The following is a 12,221-nucleotide window of genomic DNA, read 5'->3' as shown; positions in this document are numbered from 1 at the left end:
AGTCTATGATACCAACAACATTATGTAAATTTACTAGTTCATTGACAAAATAGGGACTATTCCGGTTCCATTCCCATTATATCAGAATTTCGCCTTCATATGTGTAGCCATTAACTTGCTTTATTTTGCAGTAATTAATTTAATACGCCTTTTCCATTATGGAGTGTGTAATTCCCCGGGATAAAAATGTAAATATTTGATTTACTGTGGTAAAGATAAACTGAACCTGTTATTATTATCTATGCAAAGATTTAAATATAATTTGTTTTTATGATGAAATAAAGAAAAGTGTTTCCTTGAAAGGAGGAAAAATTCTCAAGGAGAAAGTTGTCCTCTTGAGGTGGAAAGACAGTTGTTGGGAAAGCAACCCTAACTACCTCCCCTAACTGGAAAAGTTTCCAGAGAAAAGGAGGGGACGAGGGGGAAAAATCTATGCTGTTGGGACATGCAGAGGACTGCAGTCTAGCAAGAAGCAAGGGGGGAGATTCTGGTCCTGAATGACGAATCTCATGGTTGGGTGGATTGAAAGATAGCAGACCCTAATTCGGGTGACTGTCAGGAAACAACTCTTCAGCTGGAGAACTCCAGGTACACAAGAAAACTATGTGTGGAGATTGTTTATAAAGTTGTATAATGTTATTCTTTTATTTCTCCTTGTTTCCCTCTTTATATGGTGAAAAGGGAATGGGAGGAATTTTCTTGTAGGAAATCAGGATGGGTAATTGAGTCCTAGGGAAACCTTTATTGAAAATAGAGCTTGTAGCTTTTCTTTAAAAAAAAAAACAAATTACTGGGAGTCAAATGCAAGAGTGGACTGCTGGGAAATATTTTTAGAACTTATAGAGGGAAAATAAAAAAACAGAACATTAAAATCACAGGCTCACCATAGATTCAGAGTCTTCAGAAGTGTTGACATTGTAGCAAACGAAATGCAATCTTTTAACTACAGAAGGACCAACAGAACTCTTTCTTTATCTACTTCATATGCTTTATCACAAAGAAAATGTAGAAGAGTATAACATTCAAGTTAGAACGTTGAAGCATTCGCAGAATAACAATATATCATAAAGAACTCTGAGTAGTATAGTCGCAACCATGAGGGATGCAGACTTTATAACCAAGATTTAGCTGCTCCTTCTCGCATGCAAGTAAATCTATGAGACAGCGAGGTAAGCGCTCAAATATAAACATGCAAAATGATCGAAAGGCAACCTTGTAAGTCTCGGACTCATACAGAAACAAATAACTCTGAGTGAATGCATAAAATAATAAACCTGACTCTGAGGGCGAATTCAGATAACAATCCTGTAGATTACACAACAAGGATATAGTAGTGTGTTGAGCCAAATTTATAATCAATATCAAACTAAAACATAAACTTACGAAGCAAAAACCCTTTACCATCATGCGGTGTGCACTATGCCATACATCATGCACTATGAAGTACCGTGCCCATATATTATGAAACGAAAGCCCTGTTGGCAATGAAGGAATGTATAGAACAACAATATATAAACATTTACAAGGATGCACTGTCACAGTGATAAACACATCATAATCCAATACCTCATGAAACTTAATGAGGATTTATAAATAAGGAAAATCTCAAGAAAAAGGGTAATGCGCCACAGGAAAACTGGAAGTATACATAGTACATTGTGTGCGTGAACAGTTTTGAAAAAACATAGGAGCCACAAAATGCTCTTCAAGGGTAACAACCCGAATAATATTACTTAACAGAGAATCCATTACATGAGTAAGTGTATCAAAGAGCTCGAGGGCTCATCAAACTTAGTTAACAGAATTAAAAACCCTTTCAAAGGATGGATTTCCAACCCTTACACGAGCTGGGCGGACCTGCCAGGCTTGAGTCCTGTCAATACTCTGTACATTAAGCAAAAGAAAAAGGAAACTGTAAGGGATGGGGCCGGAGGGCCATTACCAGTCGACAGAGATAGGGAGCTCATCCTAACATGCTAAGAGACCCTTCATTTATTGTTGTAGCTAAGAAACAAATAGCACGCAGAGAAAGTTTGTGAACATACCCGTTAGTCGAACCTTGCAAGAATAGAACCTAGACCTAGGTAACTACACCAGTGCCCATGTATAACTCGTTGGAGCCATAACTGTAACCCTCATCCAAAGAGAGACAAAGACAAGCCTGTAATATGTTAGGTACTCGGGCCAAACAAAAATCAAAGAAAAGAAACTCATGAACAGACAGTATAGTGTTAACACTTACTAGAAGGCAACTGCCGTTAAACGAGAACAGGCAAGACGATCTGGAACGTGGCTGAGCGTCAGGGCCATAACCATTCCTCATCAAACAGAGCTGAGCCTATTCGGTACCAGGAAGAAAATGGAGCTGAGTAGGGCCGAAGTTAACTGTGTTTTGGAAACCTGAGTGAAACAATAAACTGAGTTGATGTGTCTCGAGTCAATCTCACCCTCAGATGGGCTACCTCACTTTTCCACCGTCGATGCGGGGAGGAGCTCGAGGGCATGGAGGCAAAGGGTTCATAGACCCTGCCCTTATCACATGAACGAGCCAACAAAAATAAATGCCATAGGCCAGGTGTAAGGAAACATCATTCCAGCATTAAAACCCGCAAACAATTCCCTATCCTCCGCGGGATATTTCGAAATGCGTTCATAAATGACCAGATAATCCCATACATAGCCTTTTCTATGGTGTTGCCACGTGTAGGGGGCGTTAAAATTGAAAATGTTTGTGTACAGAATCATGCAGGGTGGTATAGAATTATGTGTAGATATTAAAAAGAAAAATTATTACATGTAAGTTATTACGTGGGGTCATTCCAAGTGGTATCAAAGCCCAAAATAAAAAACTGTGGCCTCTGGGGCATTGGGGTTGATATACAGATCGAATATAATTTATTTCCATCTCTACTGAGCACTTTAAAAAAAAATTGATACTTGACTACTCACCTGTTATTTTTATGTTTAAGTACAGGAGGAAGATTGACATCATGAGGAGAGCAAACAATGCATCACACAGATTTGTAGTGGGTAAGGGACATGCAGAGAATAACCCTGAATTATGGGTGTAGCTTGGAGAGGAGGCTCGCAAGACAGACCTTGCAATTTTGGATACAGTGCAGGAATTGAAAAATTAGATGGCCCGATTGAGGGAGGATAACACAAGGCTAGCAATGGAACATGAGAGAATTATAAAGAGCCTATCTGACAAGCAAAATCATCAACCATTGAATCTCAGTGCTGAATAGAAAAGGATGTGAGGGGAACACAATCAAAATACAGAACCTGAAGAGTCAGAAGGAAGGGAAGAGGAATGATCTGATGATGCCTCTGAACAACAAACATCAAAAAGGCAACGTATAGAGTTGCAAGGGGAATTCCGCAAGATCAAACCGCCACATTTTGACAGAGAACAGGAGGAGGCAGTTGAGGCGTGGTTGATTAATATGAACAAATATTTTCAGCTGTATGAATATGATCACAATCTTAAGGCAAGATTGGTCATTTTCCAATTGTAGGGGAAAGCCACACTATGGTGGGAGGAGGTTAAAATGGTAAAAGGAGTGAGCGAACAGACCATCACTTGCGAAAAAATTCAAAAATACTTTAAAGAAAGATACTTGATAGAACGCTTCTATGATGAGAAGGCAAGAGAGTTCCATGACCTGCGATTGGGACAACAAACTATGGACGAGTTCATCACTCGTTTTACTTCATTACTACATTATGTGCCTTATATTCGGGAAGAAAAGGCTAAAGTACAAAGGTTTGTCAGCAGTTTACCCTTGAGTATGAGAGAAAGAATCGAATTTGACAACCCAAAGACTATGGACGAGGCTATACGCAAAGCTTGAATTTGCTACCAGCAAAGCAAATAGAAGGGAGAAATCCTAGGTAAGAGATAGGCCAATAAGAAAAGCAGCAAGCTGGCTGGAAATACTAAGGGTAATCGCGGAGGTGGTAACAAAAGATTCGCCAAGGGACAAAACAGCAGAAGCATACAGAAGAAATCATTCCGATTAAAGCCCCCCATTGAATCTAGAACAAATGAACAACCCGAAAAAATAGACAATGAAGGGACAGCAAGGCCTCCAGTGAAATGTTGGGGCTGTGGTCGGCCCCATTATGTCAAAAACTACCCTCAACAAAAAGGAACTGAACAAGTTTCCCAAGTCTATGAAGCTTCTACGGTTGGCGATGTAGGACGGAGTCTACCAAAGATTAACGCTGCTCTGGAAGATCGTCAGGCAGAGTACCAGCTGACCATGGTGGAATTTGAAGGTAAACTCTTAGATCTTGTTGTAACTATTTTAATTGACCCTGGTGCAACATTAAGTTATATTAGTCCTAGAATTGTGGAGCTCTGTAAGTTGCAACCTGTTAAGTTCAAGGACCCTTGGCTAGTTTAGTTGGCAACAAGGGCAAAAAGATGGGTAAATGCTAAGATTAAAGATTGCCCTTTAAAAATAGCAGGATAGTGAGTCACAACAGATTTAAATGTGCTTCCACTTGTTCGTATGATATATTAATTGGTATGGACTGGTTGGAGAAACACTGGTCCATAATTAATTGTAAAACCAAGACTATCAGTTATAAGGATGAATTTGGAATAAAGCAAGAAATGCAGGGAATCAAGCGGCCAGTGTAAATCCGGCCCATAACTACCTCACAGTTAACAAAATGTATTAGGAAAGGATGTTGAATTTATGCCGTCCAAGTGGGCTATGCCAACTCGAAAGACAAAACAGCCACAATGGAGAATATTCCTGTGATACAGGAATTTGTTGATGTGTTTCCGGAGGAGATCCCCGGATTACCACCTAAAAGAGATATAGACTTTACCATTGAATTAGTGCCAGGAGCAGCCCCGGTATCCCGGGCACCCTACAGAATGAGCATACCAGAATTGACAGAATTAAAAATGCAATTACAGGAGCTGTTGGACAAAAACTATATCCGCCCCAGTGTGTCACCCTGGGGAGCCCCGGTGTTGTTTGTTAAGAAGAAAGACTGGACTCTTCGCATATGTATAGATTACGTCAATTAAACAAATTGACGATCAAAAACAAATATCTTGTGCCCCGTATCGATGAACTGTTTGATCAAGTAAATGGAGCAACAGTGTTCTCAAAGATTGACTTAAGATCAGGATATCACCAAGTCAGGATTAAAGAAGAGGATATAGCTAAGACAGCTTTTAGAACACGATATGGCCATTATGAATTTGTGGCGTTACCCTTTGGATTGACCAATGCCCCCGCAACTTTTATGTGTCTAATGAACAACGTATTTCACAAATATTTGAATAAGTTCGTACTGATTTTCATTGATGATATATTTATTTACACTCGGAATATGGAGGAGCACCAGGAGCACCTCAGATTAGTGTTGCAAACCCTCTGAGAACACCAACTATACGCTAAGTTCAGCAAATGTGAATTTTAAAAAGAACAAATACAATATTTGGGGCATATAATTACTAAGGAAGGAATCGCAGTGGATCCCGAAAAGATAAGGACTATAATGGAATGGCTGGTGCCTAAGGATGTGGCGGACATCCGATCCTTCATGGTGTTAGCAGGCTATTACAGACGGGTTATGGAAGGATTTTCGAGGGTAGCTTGTCCCATTACTTCCTTACAGAAAAAATAAGGGCCTTTAGGTGGACCCCTAAATGTTAGAAAAGTTTCGAGCAACTTAAATACCTGCTCACCAACACACCCATTTTGACCATAGCGGAGCCCAACAAAGATTATGTGGTGTGCACGGACGCAAGTAAAGAAGGAGTAGGCGGTGTGTTGATGCAGGAAGGGAAGGTAATAGCCAATGAATCAAGAAAATTAAAGGAGCATGAGCAGAAATATTCTTCTTACGATTTAGAGTTGGCAGCTGTGATTCACACCCTGAAAATGTGGCGCCATTACCTTATGGGAAGAAAATTTTTGTTGTTGACAGATCACCACAGTCTGACCAATTATTTTAGCCAGCCCACTCTAAATGCAAGGCAAGCACGGTGGGTGGATTTCCTAAGTGGTTTTGATTTTGAGATCAAGCATTTAAAAGGGAAGGAGAATCGGGTGGCGGACGCTTTGAGTCAGAAATTGCAATGCATATACAAAATTTCTTACAATGAAGTGAAAAGCCCCTTCGAGGAAATGATTAAAAAGGAAGCCGAACAAGATGCTACTTATCAACAAATTAAACAGCAAGTGCAGCAACCAAACAGCAAAGAAAAACAGCTGGATTACGCCTTTGATGATGTTGGAATGTTGTATTGTAAAGGAAGGTTGTACGTGCCCAATCAGAACAACATTAAAAATCTAATATTGGATGAGTATCATAAGAGTCATTACGCTGGACACCCAGGAGATCAAAAGATGATCACGACACTTTGAAAAGAATATTATTGGCTGGGGATGAAGAAAGATATGGTTGGTTATCTGGCACGCTATCTAGAATGTCAGCAAATTAAAGCAGAACATCAACATCCGACGGGTTTATTACAACCATTACCCATTCCGGAATGGAAGTGGGAAACCATCTCTATGGACTTTATAACCAGTTTGCCTAAGTCAAAGAAAAATAACGACTCCATCATGGTGGTGGTGGACAAGTTGAGTAAGTCAGCACATTTTATACTGGTACAATCTACCTACAAGATTGTACAGATTACCCATGTGTTCATGCAAAATATATTTAAGCTGCATGGGTTACCAAAGACAACAATTTCAGATCGTGATGTAAAATTTACATCGGTTTTTTGGAAGACATTGTTTGAAGAAGTGGGAACTCAGCTGAACTTTAGCACATCTTGTCACCCTCAAACTGACGGGCAAACTAAACGGGTGAACCAAGTGGTGGAAGATATGTTGCAAGAATACGTGAGCAACCAACAAGGTGGGATGACTATCGACACTTGGTTGAATTCGCATACAATAATGGCTACCACACATCATTGCTAATGAGCCCTTTTGAAGTGTTGTATGGACGGAAGTGCCACACCCCTTCGAGCTGGAGTGGATCGGAAGACAGATTGATGTTAGGTCCTGAAATGCTTAAGGAGATGGAGGAACTGGTTAAAAGGGTATGATCTAATCTAAAGGCAGGTCAGGATAGACAAAAGAACTTTGCCGACTGGAAAAGGAGGTTTAAGGAGTATCAGGTCAGTGATCATGTGTATGTGAGGTTTCGAGCAAAAAAGAGCACATTACAGTGGAGCAGGTGCGCTAAGTTGGCACCTCGGTATTGTGGACCATTCCAGATCTTAGCAAGAATTGGGTCGGTGGCTTACCAACTCGCTCTGCCAAGTCACATATGAGTCCACAATGTCTTTCATGTCTCCGTGTTAAGGAAATATGTTTATGATCCTAAACATGTGATTAACTGGCAGGATATTCAGGTGAGGATTATCTCCAATAGGTCAGTCTAAATGCTTTTCTTTAAAGAAAAACTAACTTAGGATGTTGTTTGTTGTAGGTAGAACCGAAAGGAGAAATCTGGGTCGAACCGCTGAGCATCCTCGACTGGAGAGAGGTAACGCTACGGAAGCGGGATATTACCCAAGTTAAAGTGCAGTGGTGGCACTTTGGGCCTAATCAGGCCACTTGGGAAGATGAAGAACTTATAAAAAGGACTTATCTAGGGCTGTTCATAGCTGAAATACATCGGGACGATGTCCAATATCAGGGGGGAAGATGTAGCCCCGGGATAAAAATGTAAATATTTGATTTACTGTGGTAAAGATAAACTGAACCTGTTATTATTATCTACGCAAAAATTTAAATTTAATTTATTTTTATGATGAAATAAAGAAAATTGTTTCCTTGAAAGGAGGAAAAATTCTCAAGGAGGAGTTTGTCCTCTTGAGGTGGAAAGACAGTTGCTAGGAAAGAAACCCTAACTACCTCCGCTAACTGGAAAAGTTTCCATAGAAAAGTAGGGGAGGAGGGGGAAAAATCTGAGCTATTGGGACAGGCAGAGGGAAAAAAAGAAAAAGAATCCAAAAAGGAAAGAAGAATGGCTAAGTCTGGTGATGACCAAATAGCCCTTCTCACTGTGTGAACACTTGCAGAAGACTGCAGTCTAGAAAGAAGCAAGGGGGGAGATTCTGGTCCTGAAGGATGAATCTCATGGTCTGGTGGATTGAAAGATAGCAGACCCTGATTCGGGTGACTGTCAGGAAACAACTCTTCAGCCGGAGAACTCCAAGTACACAAGAAAGCTATGTGTGGAGACTGTTTAGAAAGCTGTATAATGTTATTCTTTTATTTTTCCATGTTTCCCTCTTTCTATGGTGAAAGGGAGTGGGAGGAATTTTCTTGCAGGAAATCAGGACGGGTAACTGAGTCCTAGGGAAACCTTTACTGACAAAAGAGCTTGTAGCTTGTGGTTCTTTATTTAAATAAAAAAAAAAAAAACACAATTACTGGGAGTCAAATGCAAGAGTGGACTGTTGGAAATCTTTTCAGAACTTATAGAGGAAAAATAGCAAAACAGATCAATAAAATCATAGGCTCACCCTAGATTCAGAGTCTTCAGAAGGGTTGACATTGTAGCAAACAAAATGCAATCTTTTAACTACAGAAGGACCAACAGAACTCTTTCTTTATCTACTTCATATGCTTTATCACAAATAAAATGTAGAACAGTATAACATTCAAGTTAGAACGTTGAAGCATTCGCGGAATAACAATATCTAATAAGGAACTCTGAGTAGTATAGTCGCAACCGCGAGGGATGCAGACTTTATAACTAGGGTTTAGCTGCTCCTTCTCGCATGCAAGTAAATCTATGAGACAACGAGGTAAGCGCTCAAATATATACATGCAAAATGACCGCAAGGCAACCTTGTAAGTCTTGGCCTCATACAGAAACAAATAACTCTGAGTGAGTGCATAAAAGAATAAACCCGACTCTAAGGGCGAATTCAGATAAATTTCCTGTAGATTACACAACAAGGATATAGTAGTGTGTCAAGCCAGATTTATAATCAATATCAAACAAAAACATAAACTTACGAAGCACAAACCCTTTACCATCATGCGGTGTGCACTATGCCATACATCATACTCTATGAAATATCGTGCCCATATATTTTATGAAACGAAAACCCCGTTGGCAACAGAGGAATGTACAGAACAGCAATATATAAACATTTGCAAGGACGCACTGTCATAGTGATAAACACATCATAATCCAATACCTCATGAAACTTAACGAGGATTTATAAATAAAGAAAATCTCAAGAAAAAGGGTAATGTGCTACAGGGAAGGCACTCAATCCTTAAACTGTCAGAGTTCGGGTCATAGAGACCAGACCCACAGCAGGAAAACTGGAAGTATACATAGTATATTGTGTGCGTGAACAGTTTTAAAAAAACATAGGAGCTACAAAATTCTCTTCAATGGTAACAATCCAAATAGAATTACTTAATAGAGAATCCATTACATGAGTAAGTGTATCAAAGAGCTCGAAGGCCCATCAAACATAGTTAACAGTTTTAAAAAACTCTTTCGAAGGATGGATTTTCAACCCTTATACGAACTGGGCGGACCTGCTAATCTTGTGTCCTGCCAATACTCTGTACATTAAGCAAAAGAAAAAGGAAACTGTAAGGGATGGGGCCAGAGGGCCATTACCAGTCGACAGAGATAGGGAGCTCATCCTAACATGCTAAGAGACCTTTCATTTCTTGCTATAGCTAAGTAATAAATAGCACGCAGAGAATGTTTGTGAACATACCCGTTAGCCGAACCTTGCGAGAATAGAAACTGGAGCTGGGCAGCTACACCATTACCCACGTATAACTAGTTGGATCCAGAACTATAACCCTTGTCCAAAGAGAGACAAAGACAAGCCTGTAATATGTTAGGTACTCGGGCGAAACAGAAATCAAAGAAAAGAAACTTATGAATAGACAGTATAGTGTTAACACTTACTAGAAGGCAACCGCCGTTATGCGCGAACAGGCCCAACACGATCCGGAACGTGGCTGAGCATCAGGGCCATAACCATTCTTCATCAAGCAAAGCTGAGCATGTTCGGCACCAGGAAGAAAATGGAGCTGAGTAGGGCCGAGTGCCAAGTGTTTTTTGGAAACCTGAGTGAAACAATAAACTGAGTTGATGTGTATCGAGCCAGTCTCACCCTCAGATGGGCTACCTCTCTTTTCCATCGTTGATGCGAGGAGGAGCTCGAGGGCGCGAAGGCAAAGGGTTCATACACCCCGCCCTCATCACGTGAACGAGCCAGCAAAAATAAATGCCATAGGCCAGGTGTAAGGAAACAACATGCCAGCATTAAAACCCGCAGACAATTCCCTATCCTCCGCGGGATATTTCCAAATGCGTCCATAAATGACCAGATAATCCCATACATAGCCTTTTCTATGGTGTTGCCACATGTAGGGGGTGTTAAAATTGAAAACGTTTGCGTACAACATCATGCAGGGTGGTATAGAATTATGTGTAGATATTAAAAAAAAAAAATTATTACATGTAAGTTATTACGTGGGGTCATTACAGAGTGCCAGGGTATTTTTTTAATGAAGAATGAATAATTGTTATAGTTGTTATGTTGATTTATTACACAATATATTTCTTGTTCTCTAGTTCATCTGGATTATACTAAATATGGTTCGAATTTGCTTATAAATTTTATTCTATTATTTAACATTTTTCATAATAATGTTAAACTCTACACACTTTCATAATAATAATAATTAACATTTTTACAATAATATATTTAAATAAATTATTAAATAAAAATAGTTAATCAATTTTATATTCATATGATTAATAAATGAAATATTTATTTTTTTTCAATTCAAAACTGATTTTCTCATAAATATTTGTGTAAATAATAAAAATTTAGTTTTTAGAACTTTTGACCCTTTTTAAACAGTTCGGAATTTATAAAAAAATAATAAATTAAAATAGAATCACCATAAAAATATTTTTCAATCTAGATAAATCATTTTCAAAACAATTTAGAACTTATAAAAAATAATAAATTAAAATAAAATCACCATAAAAATCATTTTCAATAAACCATTTTCAATAAGATGTGACTTAAGACACTTACTATTTAAGACCCTCGCTATCGATTTATAAAAACAATTCTTAATTTATAAGATATATATATGATTTGTTTCTCAGTTGTTTCCATATAGCTTTTCCTTTTATTTTATTTTTTCAAAATCATTTTATTGATACATAGGAGAGAATTCTTTGTTGGAAATTGTCTCTGGCATGTTCAACAAATTCCACGCATAGTGTTTGAGTTTTGGATTTTTTAAGAGAATTTTTATTTATTTGTTTCAAAAGAAATTTATTGATACATAGGAGAGAGTTCTTTGTTGGAACTTGTCTGTGGCATGTTTTATAAATTCCACCCATAGTGTTTGAGTTTTGGATTTTTTTTAAGAGAACTTTTATTTCTGATTATTCATATAATATATTAACAAGCTTGTTGTTGTTGTTGAATTTGCTAATGGACACTTTTCGCTAATGGATACCTTTCGCTATAATCGCAACAAAGAAATTCCATGACTTAAAAATTGATACATTGTGAGAAATGTTCACAATCCTCTTAGTGGATGGAAGAAATTGGAAATTGGAACATTGGATGTACAATGTTTGAGTGGGTGGATTTCTAATCATCCTTTCTTAGCAAAGAATGGAAAGGGACATGCATAAATTTTAGTACACCAGATTGTATAGAGATTTCCATTGCATATCATTGATACCACATTTCTATCTATGATTATATTTCTGTAAAATTGCATCTATTAATTATTCATTTAATTGAATTTTGAAAATTGTTTTTCTACAAATTACATTTTTAAGTTTGTCTAAGACACCATTGAAATGGACTATGGAAATTTCCAATAGCTCTAATACAATGACTAAGTTAACTAGGAAGAGGCAACATTTTTATTGTGAAGAGCCAAATTTTTTATTGTGATTCTATTTGAGTGATTTCTATCTTTTAGACAAAGTTTATTTTCAGGGAAAAGCTAACTTTTTTATTGTGATAATTTACCTAAGTGATTTTTATATTTTTATTAGCTTGAATTCAACCTTTCCATGAAGTAAAGTTTTATTTCAAATTTACATTTTTTTTAATTAATAATTCCAAAATGATTATATTATTTCAAATAGTTTAAAGTTAGTTGTTTATTTATTTCCAAAATGGTAATGATTAACTTATTAAAATTAAA

This window comes from Pinus tabuliformis, chromosome 8 (genome assembly GCF_031772625.1).
Source record: "Pinus tabuliformis cultivar Carrire ecotype Pingquan chromosome 8, CPIR1, whole genome shotgun sequence".
NCBI classification, from domain to species: Eukaryota; Viridiplantae; Streptophyta; class Pinopsida; order Pinales; family Pinaceae; genus Pinus; species Pinus tabuliformis.
This window is presented reverse-complemented; position numbering follows the sequence as displayed.